Below are 22,084 nucleotides of genomic sequence, written 5' to 3'. Positions count from 1 at the left end.
TCTTTAAGCCATTAAGTCTTGCCAAAAAATTCCCCCCTATAATTCTCCAGAGCTCAGAGTGGCACTGTTCACAAATATTATACTTTGATTCAATAACTTTGTAATTTTTCCCCATGTGCAGAATGGAATTCCTCATTATTTACACGAAGGAAAGAAATAACGGTATGCTGTTTGGTTCTTTCTAGCCCTCGATTTATATTTTTTTTTCACTATTTTTCCAGTATAGAAGGCACTTGAACCAAGTAAGTAGAAGTTGCTTTATTTATCTTCTGTTGATATTCACAGGAGTGACAACTACACGGCAGTATTCAAACATTTATCTGTTTTCATCTCTGAAGTGCACTAATTGACTCTTATTTGCTTGTTGATATACATGTGTCTGAGCCTGGTCTATGTGGGAAAAAAAATATCTGTGAAGCCCAAGTTTCACATGCATTGCAGAGGAACGCAGCCCTCGCCACTCTTGATAGATAAGGTTAGATCAAACTACAGAAGGAAGGAAAAACTTCTTCTGAAATGTCTTTTCCCCATGCTTTTCCCCACGTGACATGTCAGCCAACCTGATGTCCACACCTGCCTGTCCCAGTTTGTTTCCACGGCTCCATTCCTTAGGCCCAGAGAATCCATTAAACACTTATAACGAAAGCGTTATAAACCCATCTTGCTAGAAAAATCTTTGTGTGACGGCAGGGCTCTCTGTCACCCTTCCCTGACGTTGCCTCAGGGACACGCAGCCCTCCTTCTCCTTGCCATTAGGTCTTACCCTGAAGGATCTCACCAGAGAGGCCCTTCTCTGTCACAAGATGTGGTTGCGATTAACTCACCAATTATATTTTACGCTTAATGACAACACCGACAATTCACTTGGCTCTGGGCAGAGAGGGAGAAGGTACCAGAGACACTTCAGCAGCACCTTGCCTTCAAATCTGCCTCCCATAGACCAGCCCCCCATCTGTTGCCTTCGCAGGCGTGGCGACCTGGTTCAGGAACGACACGGCGACCAACCCCAGGCCGCTCAGGCCATCAGCTCACAGACACCAATGTGGTGGATGGCAAATGGCGTTTATTGATAAGTGGTGCGGCCTTATATAGCTTGGGTTTACAACGTCCCTTCCGTCTGCTTACGTCATAAGCTAAAAGCTATTGGCTATCCAGAGAGGGGCCCTATATTTCCGTACAGCGCGACATCTCCCAGCCACCAAGCCCTAAGTACCTACACCCATCGAGCAGAAATGTGCTGTGCAAAGCATGGATGGATAGAGAGGAGGAGGATTCTTCAAAGTCTCATGCTTCCACATCTGGTAAGACAATCCACATAAGCCAACACCGCAGAAACAAGCCTCTCCTCCATGGGAGGACATGCTGCGGAGGCAATGGGATCAGTCCAGACAAGAAGCAGTGGACCAAAGAGTGCTGCCTCATCATACTGCCGAAGCCCATGGGGCAGAAAAGGGAGGAGAGGACTTCTGGTTCCTCTGACCAGAAGGAGCCCAAACTCCATCAGTGGTTCGAACGCTGAAGAAGGACAATGTACAACGACGGTAACGCACAGCCAGTAGGAAGATTGCTAGAAGAAAACACGGCTGCAGAAGGGTTGCAGGAGAGGCAGGCTGGTGCCTTCTGCTCATAATACATGTGGTTGAATCCCACCAGACTTCTCACAGACGGTCCCTACCCACTCCCAGGTGCACAGTAACAATCCCTCCATGCTTTTTGCACACAGGATTTTTGCCAGGTAGTTACACCCACTCTTCCCCTTACTCCATGCTTCAACTGTCTTTAATGTCATTGTTGCTTCTCTGAGCGTTTCCAAATATCATGTTGACAGATTTTGGCTGGCTGGCTCACAGATGGAAAAACCATGCAGTTTGTGAGCAATATGACACTCAACTTTTTGAAAATTATAGCTAAAAGCAGGGAAGAAAGAATAGCTTGTTATGCTTTCCCAAGGCTAGATCCTTTAAAAACATTCTCTTTATATTACCAACCTCCAAACACGCTGGAAGGCTGGTAAAGAGAAATCTCATCTGCTTCCTCTTTTAAACTCAAAAAATGCAAAAGAGAGACCAATTTAACAAAACAGTTGTTGCAAACAGCTGTTTCAAAATGTAGATGGTTATTTCCATAAATTCATATTCAGATCCCTCAGCTTGTCTGTACTATAAACAAGAAAGTTTTGTCAAGTGCCCAGGGATAGCTTTGTTGTGATGGCTGCTAAATAAATACAATTTGTTGTGGTGGTGATTGTTTGGTCCTTTCCCACAGGCTGCCGGGGGCGATTACACAGAGCAGTTTCCTTCAGAAACCCGTTTGGACTGAAAGCTCTTTTTAAGGTACTATTCCATAGTTTGAGAGCTGTGAGAAATACGCAGGAGAAGAAGTTCCAACCAGAACACGCACAAAAGCTGCCTTTGCAGAAGCAAAAGGTGCTCAGCTCTTGGGAATGGCAGATTTGCGGGGAAGGTGCCTACACCGGAGTTACGTGGCTGGAGTTTACTCCCTAGGCAGTGCCAGCTTTTCAGCCCATTGCAACTGATAGTAAAAGACTCCTCTGCAGCGTCTGGATTGCAGAACGTTTTGGATGCCTCCACAAAAGCTGCTTTTCAAGACAGTCTGTTGAAAAATCTCCCTTGCAAAGCTGCATTCTCCATTCGGGACTGGGTTCAGGCACCTTTCCGACCACTGAAACATCCTGCTCAAGTTCCAAATCTAACCACATGCTGTTGAGCTCCATCTCTGCAAATCACAGCCAAGATGGCAAACAACGGGATTTGCTCTAATCAATGTATTTTAAAATATATAGGTGTTACCTGTACAGAGCTGCGGGAGATCTTGCCCGCGATACCTAAAACCAGGGCTGCAGGAGCGTGTTACAGCGAACATCCCCTCTGGGGAGGGGGATGAGGGGGAAGAAGAGGGGGAGAAAATACAACTGTACTCTTTCTCCTTGTGAAATCAACAGCTGTTCCAGCCCTGTTAATCAAACCATCCCCAAGATATCATCAATTACTTATTAGAAAGAAGAGAAAGCCATTCAGCCATGTAGGAACTCGGCCAGCTTACATCTCAGGAGCTGGTCAGATGAGTAAAGCTTTCCAAACGAAGATGCATCTACGGTCGTTAGAACTTAAATTAAAACCACACCACCCTGCCCTTCATTATTATAAACAGGGATCCAGGTGGTTGCTGTGGCCCCTCAAACTCCACAGGAGCAAATCTATGAGGTTTTTATTTCTTCCCAAACCTGGAACTTGCAGCGAATGAAGAGACGGGACGCAGCTTGATGCAAGCAAGTTGTCCCTTTATTAGTGATTTTCTTACAATTATATACGTTTCTATCTTCTACATATTACACACTGATTGGTTAAATCTTAAACATAAAAAACACTGATTGGTTGACATTTAAGGCACACCGTTAAAACAATAGGAACTGATTAGTTTACCTTGTCATAGCAACAATTTCTATTCTAAAATTAGGGGGTTTCTTCCTACATGACTTTCTTAATTAATAAAGTTCCTTATCGGCACTATCCGTTCCCTTATCTGGCTACTTGTTCCTCTTTGTCCATCTGGTTGCCATCTCAACTGCAACGGCTCAAGAGTCTGCAGTTAGCTTGCTCCTTTGCTCCCAGGGCTTGTGCCCTATGAGTTCTAACAAGTCTCTATTCATCAGGCTATCGGTACTTGGACTCTTGTCCTTGAGGCCTTGTCCTACAGGAACTTTTTCACTGAAAATACCTAATTTCTCAAAGGCAGAAGTGTTCTAGCGCTTGAGTCGTGAGTGAGGTTCAGCGCTGTCTCAGCCCCCTGGTATGTCTATTCTTCCATGGACTTTTTTTTTTTTTTTTTTCCAGTCTCACAAGAGGAACAGTGAGTTAGTGTCGTCGTGACATTTTCACCAGTCTGGGTAACGCGACACGAGTCTTTACCCAGAGGCTCTGACCACATCCAGATACAGACCGGAACAGAAGTGCCTTCCAGACTGAATTTTATCTACTACAAATCATGAAGACTCAGAAAGGATTTTCCAGAAGATCTTTTAAAAATCCATACTCATTTGGGGGACAAAAATCTAGATTTCTCTAGATCTTTGCCGATTCCATAAGCTATGCTAGAAATCAAATCCCTGGATTTTCACTATAATAAAAATATTGCACATGCATTTATCTTATTTTTATACCTACATGCAAGTCATTAAACAGCAAAGCTCATGATGGTATTAATTAAATTTCAACCTCAGGATGCATAAGCTACTCTCCCACGCATTCTTCCTTATTCTGATATTATCTAAGAGTTACAAAAGGCCATTAATATTCTAAAATGATTTAATGTAGAAACCAAATTATTCCACAGACAACAACAACAACAAAAAATGCCCTGCTTACTTATTATGGGCCCCATTTTGCATTCCTGCAAAGAAAATGGGAAACTGAATACTAAAGCACAAAAGAAGGAAAGGAGGCTGATGAGTTACAAGACTATGGCAGAAATTTACAACTTCATGAAACCTTTCCGTACTAGAACTTTGAAGGAATCGTCTCTTTGCTTCAAAAATACCTGTGAGGATAAAATAAATGCAAAGTGATTTATCGATTGTTTCTTATTTGGGCTGCTGCTATTCTTAAATTAATTTTCCCAGGTTCTGCTTTCTTTTTTTCCCTCCAGCAGTCTGAGAACAATAGCATCATGAAACAGCCTGGTTCACAACACTGTATAAAAAGGCTCATTAAAATGCAGCCTCATTAATTACTTTTGAAATTAAGTTCTACTGGCTATCACTATCTCAGCGCTTCAGATTCTTCAGGCATACATTAAAAAAACAGTTATTATCTCACCTTGAGAAAGTGTTTAAAGAATAACAGGAAGAGGCTAATACCAAATCCCTAGGAGATATACCATGACACGCAATCTGTACATGCATTTCTTAAGTAAGTGCCACCTCATTTTACTTTTCTTAATTAAGTACCATCTCATTCGCCATCCTCGTAACACAAAGTCTTACACCACCTTCAACCTTCAGGTTCTGGCAAGATGAATTTAACTGCAGAAAAGGTGTGCTGAGCTTTACACGGGCACAGTTTCCAAACTGTGCTGGTCCTGTAGCTGACGATGTTCCCCTTCCCAGAAACATGAACTTTCCAGAAATCAGTTTGCTGAAGCAAGGGATTTGCCTTTTTTCCCTAAATGCATGAATCCGAGACCTCACTACCTAGCTGCTTGATCTTTAAGAACCCTTCCAACCCAAACCGTTCTAGTTTTCCTATCCCACACACTCTGGTTGCAATGGATTGTTGCAGTTTTTCAATATGGGGAAATAGAGATTTGGAAAGACTGCCCCGAACATTGCTATTTGCATCCCAAACATGGGACACAGCTGAAAATTTGGGGTGCTTGCACCATGCCTTTGGTTTCCAGCTTCAATACATCATCAGATGGATAGAGCTGCTGCCTTATCCCGGATGATATTCTAAGGTGGCACCGTAGGCAGGTATTTCAGTGAAAGTCTTGTTAGACTGCTTTGTGCTGATTTTTAAAGACTTTGAAAAGAAATTTTTTTAGTATATTTACTGTGGGATGTTGATACTATTATTTAGCAGTCCCACAGACTTGTCATTTGACGCAGTGACAATTCTTGTGTTGTAAAGGCCACACAGATTTGCCTAGAACTGTTTTCGAAGATGCATTTACAAGCTACCTAGGAACGCAAGGCTTTGCGATGCTTCAAGTTTTTATGCCAAATTTTAAAATTTACACCCAGTAAAAACAAACTCCTTCACAAGCTCCTTGACTTTCAGAAGTGACTGCCAGAGCATCTGCAGGAGCACCCACAGGAGCATCTCACGCCTACTCTGAATGTGACAGATGCAGAGTTTAACTAATGATTCCACCTAGGATTTCATCAGGATCCTTCACAAATACATAATACATACCCTCCATTTTTCAACTCTGTTCATATATTCTTACAACGAGATGCATCACTGGAGTGACGGTACTTCAGAACGCACATCAGAGTTGGGCTCTTCTGTGATATATTGCACCAAACACTATCTGAAGTTTGCTCAAGATTCTTCTGCACCAGGAAAAATCGTAACTAAATTGTAATTAAAAAAATAATTATTTAGAAATAACACATGTATTTAGATGTGACAACAGGAGATAACACTGTTAGGAAGGTTCACTGACCCTTTTTTTTAAAAAAAAGGCAAACAATCCAACATTAAATTCCTGTTTTTATTGGGAGAAGCTATGCTGGCACAAGGATGCAGGAATTCAGCCAAACCTTTTATAAATGTATCAGTGTTCGGCTGCTTCCAAGGACCGGGAGAGTAGCTTGCAGAATTATCTCTATCTCCCTCATGTCAATTTACATCAGCTCATGAGCTACACTTGTTATTTAGTTTTTTCTTGTTAAGACCCCAGCATATTTAATCTTTTGTCTGCTAAAAAATTCGCAGCTACATTTCCCAAAACATCTGTACACAACCATGTGCTGTTTTGCCTAAGCAAGTACCGCTGTTGTAGTGGCAGTGCAGGCACCCGCAGCAGCCACCGAGCTCCCTGTGCATCCCAGTTCCAGCTTTGTACGGAACATGGCCAGAGGGGAAGGGAGCGGGATACAGGGGGAGGTGGGGGGGGAAACAAAACATCTCAGCTTCCTTTTTTCATTTGGATTATGGCTAATAGGCTGATTTCCAGACTTTCTTTGCAGAAGAAAGGTTCAACCTAATTCAGACATCAGAAGTCATAACTAAATCCCTCTGAAATGTCTTTATCTTAGCCTATTTGTTGGTGGTGTCACGCCACTACTACTGCAAAGTCTCCCATAGGACAAAGCTTGAAATTCCATCTCGACCTTTTGACACAGTCAGGGGTCGTTCCCACAAAGCCTACAGCAGCTCACCGGAAAACAAGACAGAAGTTCTCCCTTTCTCCTGGGCTTGGTCTGGTTTACCCACTGCACTGAGATCAGTTCCCTGGGGGCAGAAACTTATTTTACTGCAGGTTGTGCTATTGGCACCATCAGCTTTTGGTCTCCCAAATATCCAGAGAGAAACATTTTCTCTGTCAGACGCTGGAAAAGGTTTTCTTCTCTCACTTGCAATAAACTGTCTGGATTTAGAGTCCATACAGCACCCGAGGAGGGGAAGCTACAAGCAACACCGAGCACAGATGCCATGTGGTCATAGTCTGCTCACTCCTTCATCCAAAGTACAACCGCATTTAAAAAAAAAAAAAAAAAAAAAAAAAAAAGAGCCATGATACTTGTGGGTTTTTCTCCGATTGTTTTACAGATACACAGGATCCATTTTCCTTAGATGGGAAATTTAAGTTGTCTCAATTGTCGCCACTAAATGTGTGTTCAGGCATATCATAATGAATTTCCTAGAGGGAAAGAGACAGCTAAATGTTAAGTGGTTTACAATTACAAAAATGTATTATTTGATTTTCTATCAATAATTTAACTGGCTGTAGTTTTAATTTCACACGCTATCAAGTTCCCTTGCAACACACAGAATCTGCATCTTAATACATTGCATGTAAGAAAAAAGTGCTATAAATTATGTTTATACAATTATGTGAGTTGTTTAAGGCCATTCTGCTCTGTGTACCCTGGTTTTATTTTATTTTTTTTAATTCTGACTTTTTCAATACACAAAAAAAGGTAAAACCTAAATCTTTACATACTTAACTCAGGCCTTAATTAAAGCTTCATTAAAGCTGATGGCTTCCTAGTGGGTGCAGAGAGCCAGCACGCTGAACAGAGCTGCTGCAGCCCTCAGGGTGAAGGCTGCTCACAAGGCAGGTGGCCAGGACCTCTGGTTCCTTTAGCATCTTTCTGCATCCATTGCACCCGATTCAGGTAGAGGTGCTGCTATAGCCTGAGGGAGAAACTGAGCATCTTTTCCTGCCATGGAATATCTGAATGGCCCCCACTGCTTTTGATGAGCACCAGATCAGGACTAAAAGCTACATGCCGCTGCTTGCTAAGGCAAGCTGTTAAAGCAGATGCCTTCTCATTGCTTTCTGCAGCCATCTGAGGTTAGTCAAAATCTATTTTTCCCTCTTTACTGATGGAAAACTCATTCATTTACTTCTGTGTTTCTCCATCTCTCACAATTACACAAAGCAGCTGAGGGTTCTCGTGGTTTGCACCAAAGCTAGCAAGAATCACTTAGCTAACCTGTATCCCCATCAGTATTATTTTGGATACAACTTCAGATACCAATCTCCCATGACCTAGGTACACTTTTGAGATAGCCAGAAAAGAATGATGAAAGACATCATTATTCATGTCCATGTTCTTATTTGAGCAATAATCAGGAAACACCAATCACTGCCATAATCTTAGAATGCCAGGACTTCATCATGTATTGTATTTCATGCAAATGTGGTACTCAAAAAAAAAAAAATCAATGATCCTAAGGATCATTTGCCTTGAAATGTATTAATATCAAGTGTGACTACAACAGTTCCTATAAATATACACCATATGAATGCATGAATCTATAGAGTTCATGAATTGGGCAACGGGTTTTCATCACTCAGACTCTGAGCTGCCAAGGAACAGCAGCCAGCAAGCTTTTGCAGACCCCTGTGAATAAATGAAAACATCGCCCAGTAGAGGATTTTGCTGATGATGATCTACGCTGCAACTGGGGGTGAGACACAGTCAGAAAAATCGCTGGCTAAGAGGGCTGCTAAAGCACTGCTTTTCCAGCATGTGTTTCAGCCTACTGGTTTTCACGGTTTGGTGCCGGTACGAGGCTGGCACCACGCGACAATCACACTGCTCTATCAGCGCAGCGTTGCCCACGCTGGCCACGTCGCAGCCAAGGCAGGCACAGGTTGGGGCTGTAAAATGCACCAGGTCTGTGGAATGACCGTACAGCCATGACTGATCAACGCAGAACGTGGCCTGGGAGAGTAAGAGCTTTGCAAGCCTATGAAAACCACCAGCACAATCCTCTGAAAAGCTCCAGTAGACACGTAGGGAGCAATAGTCAAGCCCCATAAAACAGCTGGTTTTGCAAAATAGGAATAGTTCTGTATTACCCCACTGAAACATGAAAAATGCATCAGAATTGTGAATATCTTTCCCACTGCATCCATAAAAATAAGAATTTAAATACTAAAAGCTGCTCAAAGATATTAGTACAAGTGTCAGCTGTGTACTAACTTAGATTAAATGTAGGGGAAATAAATTGTCAGTTAAAAAAAAAACCACAAAAGCAAACAAAGTGCTGATTGTCCAGATTCATAGAAATGGCAAGGGCTGATCTGCAAGGACACTTTGGCACTTGACCCTCTGCTGGAGTAACACAATCTCCCCATCAGTAGCATGACATGCAAAGCTGGTTCATTGAGACAAGGGGGCACCTGGGCGGCTGGCGCATTAATTTGCAGAGCAGGTAAGCCTTCAGACTCTTCTAATTGCATAACAATGTTTACCCGGTGATTTTATTTTTTACTTAAAACTGTGGATAAAACTAAAATAATTCAGTAGGTGCATGTCTATGTGAATGACTAGGGGGCACACAAAGAAATTTGGAAAGAAAATCAAGGTCCTCCACCCCAAAAGTTGAGGCTGTGCATGGTTAACTTGCTTGCGGTGTTCTCAGCAGACTATGTCCTCACAGATTTTTTAATAAACAGAAATATCTTCATTTGATTCTTTATATTTTGACTAAGCATTCAAGTAAAAGACACTTTCAGTCATGTTATCTTTTTTAACACGAACTGGAATCCAGAGAGGGGGACTGAATTTGGATCATTGCTGAAAAGAGGTGGAGGCAGTGATGAAGTTGTTTACAGATATCAAAAGTGGTCAAAGGATTTATAAAAAAAAAGAAATAATCAAGAGCTATTACTAAATGGAAAAAAAACCCCACCACTCCATAGAACTAGAGCTGGAAGCTTCTTGAAAGACATTGAAAACAAATGTCTCACTGTTTTGAAGAGTAAAATGAAGTGATCAGCAGTGTGACTGACAAGAGCAGGTCTCCTGAGGTTAAGAAAAAATAAATAAATAAATTTTCCCTACCCTGCCTTTTCTAAATCCAGATCCAGTCCTTCCCTGTGTTCAGTCTTAGCAAACAAACAAAAATATGTCCAATACCTACAGGAAGGAAAAAAGGGAACCCTTATTTTTTTTGGCAGTACCTCTAGAACTGCAGAATTCAGGCCTAACTTTACATTAAGAGGAGACTCAGGACCAAAAGGCAAGGGCTCAGTTTACTGATGTTCAGCTGGACTGGATTCCCAGGTCAGGATTCCCAGAGGTACCTTAGGGGACAGTAGATTTTGCCATCAAACTTGGACCTTCATCAGCAGCGCGCACTGAGGAGGTAAGAAACAGGACAGCAGACAAATGGGGAATTATAAAGCACAACTCAAATAAGACAATTTCTCTTTTTTCTGGAGAGAAAAACTAGGGAACTTGGTTTTGTAAGGTGGCTGCCAGCTGAGAGCAGGGAAGCATGAACCGAAACAGCGTGTGCAAGATGAGACTTGATAGTATTTTGTAAATAGAACCACATCAGAGACCTCATGCCATCATCAATTTCTTTCAAATTAAATACTCCCAGATTTCTGATTTTAAAATATAAGTCCAACAAGAGATTTTTCTGACTGGCTTGCTTCAGTTGTAACAGAATAGGTAATATCTTTTTTCCCCTTACATCACTTGCTTAGTGGCCTGGTCCATTGTGGTTTGTAGAAAATGGTAGAATGGCATAAACACCAGAAATGTTGCCATTTATGTGCAAATGATTAAGTAAAAGGTGTAAACAACGCTTAAAAATATGTATGGGACCTGCTGAATTTTAAAGGCTCGATAGTATTACCATGTATATGTATATTGAAAAAACACAGTATGCAGGCACACCACTTCGTATTTCTTTTGGCTTTTCTTGTAGATCATATTCTGTTCCTTATTTCTGAATGTGTGTTATTATTTCCCATTTCTGAATGTGTGTTTATGAATGAAAGTTACTTTGTAGAGATATTTAAGAATGGCTGCTCCCCACTGATACACATCAGCACTAATTCCCATGCAAGCATAGGCATTCAAAGAATTTTCATTATTACTCATCAATCGCTAGCCATCATTTATCTTCTTGTTTAAAAATGTTTCCCTTCTATATTCGGAAAGAAAAAAAAAATTAAGTGGCGACACCTCATAAAACATCAATAATGAATGGCTCTGCAAACCACCCCAGGCAGAAACTGCAGCTTTGGTAGGTCTGTAGCACACGCTCAGCTGAAGATTGGTATGGGTTCTTCTTTAATGCTTTGCAGAGGAGCAAAATCCATGAGCAGGTTTTACAGAAAAAAAAAAAAAAAAAAAAAAAAAAATCCCTACCCCCCTTAAAGCTGGGCAGCACAAGAGGAAGGCTTCCCTCCTCTTTGCATCTTTCACTCATGTTAGAAATACTGAAGCATCTTCAGTCACGTGTTTCCAAGCATCCATGTATTCACAAAAAAACAACAGCAGCAACAAAAAAATTAAAGGATGTTTAGATAGAACAGCGAAATGTGGACCTGAATTCGCTATCCATTCCTTACATGCACAGCTCTCAAGGCAAAGGAATTAATTTCACTGTAAAGTTTAACTAGGTACAAAATTAATTGATGCTACCCAGATTTCATGTTGGTGCAGCATCAGAGTCGAGGATGATAAGCTGCTACTACCAGATTCCTATAAGCTGGAGAGCCATAATGGGCAGGTAGGTATTACCCTGAACCACAGCTTGCAAAAACAAACTGAAAACTTTAATATTGTTTCTGCTTCTTGCCAAGAAAGAAAATAAGTTTAACTGAAAGAAATTCAGTAAGAAGAAATTAAATAAAAAAACACCAACACATTTCTGATAAATGAGATACGAACCACGAAGGCTGGGCTGTGGGGTTTTATTCCCCACACTGGGGGTGGTTTGTTTTTTGTCTAATCTGGAATTGCATGAAGTATCATACTGAAAAGCAGGACACTGGTCAGAAGAGTGTTTCCTGAAGCTCTTCAGCTACAAAAGTTTCTCAAAGCTTTTTCCTTTTTGAATGGCCATTCTAGGTTAATCTGTAGTTGGTAGAGCTTTACAGAAGTGGCTGAGTCGCCATTCCTGGAGGTGTTTAAGCACCACATCCACAGTCTTGGCGCCATGCGTGGGTTAGTGGTGGGCTTGGTGGTGCTGCTGGGTTAACAGTTGGACTTGACGACCTTAGAGGTCTTTTCCAACCTAAACCATTCCATGATGTTAAAGCTCTTTGAGTAACTTTAAAAGCCCAGAACAAAGCTAGACATTCCTGAGAGTCCCTGTAAAATAGTGATGGGGTAATTAAACTATTTACCATTCCTAGCAAGTGTTTTTAACTGGTGGAGGTGTCAATTGCAATAGTTGTATAGGAGAGATGCAACTGGAGATGGTAGAAGCTCAAAGGCTGTTAGGTCACCTAAACTGCATAGTCTGATCTAATTTCTTAAAGGGGAATTTCTAATAAACAAACCAAACCAAAAATCCAAACCCACCCTCAAACCTTGGAGAAAGTGGAAAAGCCAAAGATTAACGTGCTCTAGGGCACGTGATTCCAAGATCCTGGCTCCCAGGTTATGGGCACAGCTTGAACTGCTGCCACCCCAGGGCTGAAAATCCCTGCAGGGTATGTAAGGAGAAGAAATCTGCACAAAGCATGTTTATACCCAGCTAAGAACCCATGAGTTGTATCTCTGCAAGCAGGTCTGGGTGGATTGCCATTACTTACAAAGAAGGTCCACGCAGGTTTTCTGTGGACCAGTTGCAATCGTATTGCAGGAGCATGGCACACGTCCATTTCCCTCTTTAGTGGGAAGCATCCCTACACAGATGTTATTAGTTCTCAGGGACCACTAGAATTTCCAAATCACCTTTAGCAATGTTCGTGGTCACTACCCTACAAATAGAAAAGGGATTTAAAAATCAGTGATGAATATGAGCACCTCATTTCTGCTCTCACTCTCTCTCAAAAAAAAAAAAAAAAAAAAAAAAAAAAGGTGTAAAACTCAAAGACCGGTTACTTCTCACTGAAAATATTTTGACTAGCACTCCTCACATGCCTGCTCTCTTATACCGACTAAAGTGAGTAGAGTGCCATCAGCCAACACCTAACACACCTAGAGTCAGATCAAGTCAGATCCATCTGAAGTCCTAAAAAGTTATCCAGCATATTATTCCCTTATTCTCCAGCACATGCGTCTCTTCCTTTTAAAACTTTACTGTTGTTTAGAATTTTACAATACTAAAACTTCCTAATAGCCAGCGTGCAGAGATTGAAAAGAAATGTCTATTTTTTATTCTGTCTCCCCAGTAAAACTAAGCTGTTGATGACGTGCCTCTTGGTAGGCTCTGCTTTCTAGGCTGCATTACAAGCTTAGCTTAAGGCCCTGGGAAGTCAGGTTCGGAAAGACAAGCCTCTTCCATCTTTCCATCCCCCTAATTGTCTGGAGCTCAAAAGAGTGTAAAAAGAGCAGCAAAGACAGAGTCGTGGGCTGCTCATAGCGCTGCTGGCATCCCCTTGCCGCTCAGTATAGGTAACAGCAGATGGACATAACAGTTAAAGGCTCACTAACACGTATACATTCCCAATGAAGAACGTTCTTTTTTTAACAGTATTTTCTAAGCACTCCACATCTGAACGTATGTAATTCTGTTGCAAGGGAGAGTTATGGCTAGTCCAAAGCCATATGTACGCAAACCCAAAATGTAGTACCTTCTGGTTACTTCCAATAAGTATATATATTTTCTTCTGCCTAAGGGAGGTAGATATGTATCAAATTCAGCAGATTTTCTAAACTTCCATGTGCACATTAGTATTTTCTACCCTCCACACAGAGAGGCTCAGCAGCGACAAGCAACAGACACAGTCCCTGCTTTAAAATATTTTTTTTCTTATTGAATGAAACCCCAAAACCATCCCAACCTTTTTACATTTTTGCCTAAACCCGTTCCCTCACACAGCTGCACAAGGAAATTTTACTCTGTGTTAGACCCTGTTGTACAAAGAAAATGTATCAAACGCTCACGCAAAGACAGAGTCAGAGTTGCTGAGTTTGGAGGAGACCTCTGGAGATCTGCTCCATCCCCCTCGACTCCCCCAGCCCAAAGCAGGGTCTGCCACAGCGGGTGACTCAGGGTGTACTAGCTCACGCTTTTCATCCTCAGGCTTGCAGGCATCGAGAGCCTGTGAATCAATTCTTGCTCCTCCAAGACAGTTAAGGCAGGCAAAGTCACAGCTGGCAGACTTCAGTCTATATTTATGCTCTTTCTGAAGGTGTTTATGCCTGGAAAATTTCTAGGTGGTCACAAATCAAGAAAGCTTTCAGTCTTCTGATGTAGATGAGAGATCTTTGCTAAGTACTGTCACCCAGAAGCTGCATTGCTTGCAGTTTCCCAGTGACTTGAGTAAATAACAGAGTAAGTCACAACGTGCTATGCACTCATGACTACAGCATGGGCTACAGCAGAGAAAGCACCCATGAACTGTACATCCAATATTTATACCACAACTGAAAATGCAGTGATTCCCTAGGAAGCACAGCCAGTAAAAACCTTGGTTTCTTCCATTTCAGAAGTAGACAAAACCCATAGGCGTGCTCCGCCACTACCACCAAGCAGTGGACAGTGAAACTTTTCAACCTATTTGGACAACCTGCATCTCTTCTCTAGGTTGGGACACCCCGATTCTAGCTCAGCCCATAAGCTACCCAGGAAAAAATACTGATGTTTTATTAGAAAGTGGATTAAGTAGAGGAAAAACGTGCAATATTCTACACACAACTCATTTTACCATCTTTCTCCCTAGGCTCAGAGATACAGACAAACACACAGCAGAACCAGCTAAGAACACACTAGAAAATGAAATTTTATTTCTATTGTCAGTGTGTCTGCAAAAGAAAGAACTGCAAAACCAAGCATCTGCATTTCTGGGTAATTAGTAATATTTCCCAGACCTTTTTGCTACAATGCATCCTAACAGAGGGTTATCGGAATCTGGAACTGCTGAACTGTCTGTGTCTATTCCAGGAAATTAAATGTCTCCAGGCACAGGAACTTAATTGCCCATATGGTTAGGTGTTGGCATGGTCCCTGGCTCAGCTCCATCCTAGGCCAACTACCACTTCTCCAAAACATTTCCAGGCACCATCAGGGAGTTTGCTTCAGCCAAGGACCATTCCCAACATCCAGCTTGTATGAAGCCGCCTGATTTTGCAGGCTAGAGAGTTTCACAGCATGGATGTGGGCTGTTTCCCACCACCTGGCCAAAGACCAGGACCAGGAGCGGGCTCGAGGGCTGTTAGTTCACCAAGTGTAGACACTACATGTGCTGCTGTGACAGCCGAGCCCTGGCTGCACAGTTTGGCTGAGCGACAGCACCTCCAGGCTTTCCAGGTTGTCCCAAGACTATTAAAAGTCAATCTCCTATGCAAATTTGGCCTGGCAGTTGAGCTTTGTGCCAGAAACATCTCCTTGGCCTCCGAAGAAAGGAGGCAGACCCCAGACCAAATAAACAGTAGGCACAGTAGAATCTAACTCAGGTCAGAGAGTGTTATTTCCACAACCCTCAGTCAGAGCGGTCCAAAGTTCAGAAGTCTCAAAGCTCTAGCCGTTACTAGCATCGCACACAGGCTAACTAATGACTTACCTATCCGGAGCAACCTCTTGCCTATTTTTTCCCCACAAAAACACATTACAAATCTTTGACCTCTCCTCAAAAAAATATTAACTCAAATACACATTATTAATTTAAACTGTGTTCCTTGAACCAAACGGCTATCTGGATTGTAACGATAATGTTCCTCTGCTAATGAGGAGGAGGAATCCCTTTGAAAATAACACGGGCAATGTTTTGGAACTGCCGCTTTGAAAATATGCTTATAGATGTGTTCTACTGGGATTTCTATTTTTATTCTAGTCTTGTAAGAAGACACACTAATAGCCTCCAGGTTTAGTTTATTCCCTTCAATATTTCCAACAATAAATTTGCGTTTATTCTTAGCTGAAAATCAAGGCTCTTTAAATGATGTAAAATTATCTTTTCAAAACATGGTGAAAAAAATATTGATTACACTCCTCTATTATTTCTATAGAGAAACTGGTGCAAAAAAAAATCTCACAAATTTTCAGGAGTGACCTGTAATAAGAAGCGCCTCTATTTTTCTGTTTACCATGAAAACTAACACACAGGAGAGAGAAATTCTACTTCACATTTTGGAAGATACAATAAAGAAAACCACCTTCAACTGAAATTGCGAAGCTAATTTAGGGAGACAGGCAAAAACCAAACCCCTCCTCATCAAGGATTTGTGAAAATAGTAGGAACTCACCCACGTAAGGTTGACTGCATCTGGCCATATAAAAAATGCCTAGCATACGTAACTGCTTTATGTTCTGAAGGCTCGAAAGAGTATTTTAATCAGCAAATGGTCCCCAAAGCCCAGGTCAGTGGAAGAACCTTCATTCAAAGAGGATTTATGCCCCATTATATTTCATGCCTGGAATCTATGCAGTGCAGATATAGCCTTAGGGACATGAGCTTGAACCTCCTCGTTAAAGCTCAAGTGTCCGCTGACCCTGGTGTTTAACCTGGGGTTTGTCTACACCAGTTTTAGTCTTTGGTTCTGAGTCACCTTGGGTTTTGAACTCAGACTGCTGGCTGCTTCTGGCCGTCCCTTACCTCATTTCTCTCTGAATCTAGTTAGAGCACCGTAAGTGCAAAGCAGATGAATCATAAACTCAAAATCTAACTCTTCCCAAATAATAACTTTTAGGGACAATGTGATACATGCGCTACACCTGAGAAACCAAGATGCAACCAGGAGAGGCAGATTAATGTTCCCTCTTTATACAACAAAATTCAAAGGATCAGATCATTATAATAACACACATGTTTTCTACCAGAGTGCTCATGGGACTTGAAACAAGACTGAAGATGTTCTTTGGCAAGCAGGTAGGATCCAGATGCTGCTTCTGCAGCTGGGCAGGCCAGGGATCAACACGGAAGAAAGAGGAGTTTCCATTCACCAGCAGCCTTCCCGAATCTCCATTGGGAGGCACCATAGGAGGCATGGTTTCCGGATGTAAATGGGAAACAACCCACGTTGTGCCACATTAAGGTTCATAATCCAGAGTCCACGCGTGCTAGTCACATCAGTCAAGCCTCCAGGAGAAGGGATTGCAGGGCAGGCCATGAGTGTGGTCTCTGGCAAGTCCTTGGAATCACAGGCTAAGCCCTGCTGCCTCTGCTCACACCCCCCTCTCTATTCCCAGCGTGTGACCACGGATCTACCGAGCCAGAAGTGGCTCAAAGTTGGACCATATTCTTCAAAATAGCGCTGTTCTGGGAGTCACTTCTCATGGTCAATCAGGCAAAACAGCCCAAGTCATCCCAGCCAGCATGTGAATTTTCCATGCCTAGAAGCCAAGCTGAACCCTGGTCAGATTCCTGCTGGGGTCAGAAGGATTTACAAAGATCTGTAAGTTGAAGAGAATTCATTTACACTGGTTCTTTGCTGAGATTATTTCAGAGTTGAAATTCAGTCTGGGACATACAACTGGCTGGGAGGTGGGTAAGCTAAGCATCACTTCAGCTGAGACACCTTGAAAAAAACACCAGGCTTGTGAGTACCAGGATGGCAGCACTAGTATAGCAGAGCTGAGGTCCATGCACCCACCGAAGTGCACTGACAGCTCTTCTCAGCCTCTTCTGTATCACATCACAGCAACATTATGAGCTACACAGCGAGCTACAATGAGTATCTTGGCTGTGTAACTCCTTAAGTGAGCTGAGGTCCTACTAAAGTCGACTTGGTGGAAGTTTTGCAGGAGCTTCTGAGAAAGTACGTGCTGTCCCCCAGCTGTAGATGCTCAGAAATGGCAAAATCCCAGTGCTGAGCAGTTTTCCAAGGCACTGCCACTCCTATTGAACCATCACCAGTAAGAGGAGGGTATTTCAGCAGTCTAATTCTCACTAGCTTCATTAACCTTCCTCCAAACATGTAAACATAACAAATTGTTCTGATTTAAAGGTGGTTTGGGTTTTGTTTTTGTTTTTTTTTTACTATATTAGAAAATTTGCCGTAACTATTTGGAGGAATATCTGGTTTTAAAGCCTAAGTACCTCCATTCATTCCTCCAAGGAAAAATAGCAGCTACAGAACTAAGTAATTACTTAGAAGCACTTTTACTCCTTCTAACTAATGGAAAATCGTGCAGCTTTTGTTTCTACATCTCAATTACCTTAAACTTTGCATTTAAGTTTAAGCAATTAGGAATCAGCGCGCTTCCTTTATGTGAGTTGCATTAAATAAATTGGAAATGTTTTAGAAAGGGCAATTGTCATTCTTAGTAGTTAACAGCATTTCCGAAGTAACTATCTTGCAATTCCCCTTGTTATTCCCAGGTAATCAGACCCTTATATGTGTTCTACCCAGCTCATCGACCCTGAAGTTAGCAGGGTATACACCCATCTGCAAAGCAAATGTGGGAGAAGATGCTGCGATATTGCAGGAAGGTCTCCCAGCTGGACCTTTCCTCCCAGCAGCAAAAAGGCCGAGATTTCAAATAAACTCCCAATAGTACATGAGTGTTCATCTTCAAATTCAGCATTTTTCATTCTGCAAAGGCCTCTGACACAGCAGGTCAGGAGGAGCAGGGGCGTCCCAGTGGCAGCTCTGCAAGGACAAGAAAATTAACATTTAGGTTTATGTCATCTTAGTTCACGTGGCTTCAAATTAACTCCTCCAGCCCCCTGCTCCCATCTGCTCTAACGCACGCTTGCACTACTGCTAGCCATGGTACGATGGTTCTTCATCTTGCTCAAGGTACTTCCCTTTTGATCCAGGGTTTGTTGGGTTTTTTTCCCCCAGAGCTGCTGGGTGCTTCTCGCTACATATCCATGTAGCCAGCCCAGCCCACATGCAACCAGAGAAGCCAGCCTGAACATGCACACCTTCCCACAGCCCATACTTTCAAGTACAAGGGGTTTTCCAATGGAAAGAACAAGTATACACCCACACGTACATAGCACATCTCCTACTAGTCACTGCAGGCCAAGAGACAGGTCCCTGATTCTGCCCTCAGCTGCCATTCAGCAAGTAACTTTCCTTGTCCAGGTGTCATTCCTCACCTGCATAGCAGGAGCAAAGACAACGACTCTCTTGGAAAGTACATTGAGCTCTGTGGTTGAAAATTACAAGACCTAAATGATTATTTATTAGATACACACATACTTTGGTGATGTTGCTCCTGGCATTCTATAAACCACAACTGTAATAAAAAGGCGATTATTTTTGCTCCCACCAAGTCATCCCCATGTGAGAAATGCCATAGGGAAACTATAACGTTCAAATTTCAAAAAAGCAAGACTAAACACGGAGTGTGCATAGGCAAGTGACAGACTGTCTCCTCAGCATGAATATAGTCCAATCCACAGATGGTTAGAGAAAAATGACTGCTAAATCTTATTGCCATCAAGAAAATGTAAATATAATCTCATATTCTGCTTTGTCACTCCAGTGGAGCCCATGTCCATTATGTTTGCAAACAGAGCTCTCTACCTATACAAATCAACCCACAGAGGCAGAAAACAAATTTCACTAGTAAGCTTACTCTTATAAATTAGGTAGAGATGTCTTAAAATGGTCTTAATTATTCTGCTCTGCAACTATAATTGATCATGATGCCTTACTGTTCATTCCCATCTGCCCCACAACGAAGCACCCGTTAGAATAACATGCACCTCATTTACCATATTACTTTTCTAACTTCACTGTGTAGAAGGGAATAACACCAAGCAGGATATAAAGATTTACATCTGAGAATAATAGAGTAAAAGAGCAAGGCTTTCTGTATGGTCGTTTAGAAGGCAAGTGAGTATAAAAATACCCTCACCGCTTGGAGCCTACATAAAAGTCACCGTTAATAGCAATAATTCTGATGTCAGAGCTGGCACAGCAAACCAGCATTCCGTGCTGGGGAGTATAAGCAACCTCCAACACCCAGTTCCCACTTCACTTCACTCTTTGAACTAACAACTTTCTATGCTAGCACTGTTTGAGAGTCCATTTCTGATTTTGAGCCGTTCTTGAGCAAGGTGACCTCATGAAAGATGTCCCTGCCCATGGCAGGGGGTTGGACCTTCCAACCCACACCATTCTGTGATGCTACAAAACAGTGGGACTTGCAATTCCGATGACCAGTCACCACTAGATTCCTTTGGTACAATCTTTGTGTCTAATCTCATATGATATGATATGAATGACTCCTTCCACCGCTCCAGGAACATCATACCGATCCTCAGTAGAGCCAGGGGAAGAGGAAAGGACATCTTAGAGTTTTGGACTCTCCAAAGTGCTGGTCTAGTTCTAACACAGTTATAAGCATATTTATCTCCCTGGCTTATGTCAACTAAATAATTTTAAAAGCCATAGGTTAAGAGTTAATTTTGCAGTCATCTGTAACAATAATAAAAATAATAAAAGGACATGAGCTTTATAGGAGCTTTGTGAAGTAAGAAAATATGCGAGGCGAATAATGTATTCCCGCTTATCCTGTGATACCCAGGTTACCTTTAACTGCCTGCAAAACCTCCATTAAAAATTAACAAATAAAGTGAGATACAATACAATAAATAACATCAGCAGAGTGCTTCCCTGTGCACTAATAGGGACAGCAGCTAAAATGCAAAGGCTCAAGCCTGCCTATAATATTGATATTTAAAACAGCGTATAGATTACTGGTAATTTGTTACAGGGACCTGCAGCATTGGCATTTATGAGGTATGTGCCTGGCTCCCATGTGGATATGACAGCAACATCTAATGGTGACTGTGGTTAGAAAGACAAATTAAAAAAAAGAAAAAAAAAAAATCAGAGTGGAAAGGTTCTGTACACCTCTCTCTGTTCATGCCTGCGTTCCCTGGCTGGAACACATACTTGAAGTTTTTCTTACATGGGAGATGTTTTTTTGGTTCTGTATTTCCATCTAGTAACAGTGATGCATCAGAATAAGACCGTACACAGCCACACACACACAAAAATATCTAAATAATTCAGTGGGTTTATATTCCTTCCTATATAGGAACTTTGCCTTTAGTACAGAAAGGAAGGTAAGTTATAACAGCTTTGCACAAACCGAATGCAGAGCACAAAACTACCAAGACCCTTTATTACAGTATAACAACAGCAGAAGAGGATTAGCATAATTAGCAATGGTAGCTAATTATTTTCTTTTTCAAAATAGCATTGTTTACTTGCTGTAAAGTGCATAGCAGCAGGCTGAAGCTGTGACATTATAAATGGCATGGAAAAAATTCTTTATTGGAGTATGCGTTTGCAGCCAGAATGAAAGAACGCTCTCAGCATGATGCAGAGCCTGATTCTGCAGCAAGCCTCTTCAAAAATGCAGTGACACTGCCTAGAAACCAAGGGGGTTTTCCACCCTGGGGGAAATGCGGATTATTTCCACTACCCACCACCACCCCCCGCATTGGTAGGCGCTGTAATCAGAGTCCGCAGGGAGGAAAGCGCTCACTGCAGGAGGCTGAGCTGGGAAAGCTGTCTGGAGGAACCCGGAGAGCTGCAGCGGCAGGGGGAGGACGTGCACAGCCTCCAGGGAGCTGCCTTTGCTTGGGTAACCACCATGGGGCAGCCAGGGGGCTTCGATACAAAATAAATGACATTTTAGCCTAGTCGGACATAACTGTTGACCGTCCTGATACCTGGAGGTGAAAGTCTGTGACAAACAATTTTGCCTGAAGGGTCAGCACAGCGAGGCTGCTTGGAGGAATCCAGACAGAAGTTGGGATGTGGGATGGCTCCACGCAGAGCTGCAGGTGCCTTCTCAGGAAGGAGCCTACCGACATCCCTGCCCTGCATAATTTGGTTTCCCAGATTTCAGCAAGCACCACAGAATAGTGTAGGTTGGAAAAGACCTTTAAGATCATTAAGTCCAACCACTAACCCAGCACTGCCAAGGCCACCACTAACCCGTGGTCCTGAGCACCACATCTACATGTGTTACAAATCCCCCCGCAGGGCAGGTGCCTCCAGCCCACC

The 22,084-nt window shown here is 42.3% G+C and overlaps 1 long non-coding RNA gene across 1 annotated transcript in view; it reads right to left on the bottom strand.

Moving 5' to 3' along the window:
• LOC308056483 overlaps positions 1-22,084 on the bottom strand; it is a 35,394-nt gene that overhangs the window by 7,796 nt on the left and 5,514 nt on the right. The window contains exon 2 of the long non-coding RNA XR_013924853.1: positions 1-22,084. This exon is cut by the window's left edge and continues 7,796 nt beyond it. This is a non-coding gene — a long non-coding RNA (uncharacterized lncRNA).

This window comes from Falco punctatus (genome assembly GCF_963210335.1).
Source record: "Falco punctatus genome assembly, chromosome: Z".
Classification (NCBI taxonomy): Eukaryota; Metazoa; Chordata; class Aves; order Falconiformes; family Falconidae; genus Falco; species Falco punctatus.
Note: the sequence above shows the minus strand (reverse complement) of the source record. Positions and strands in the feature narration are given on the sequence as shown.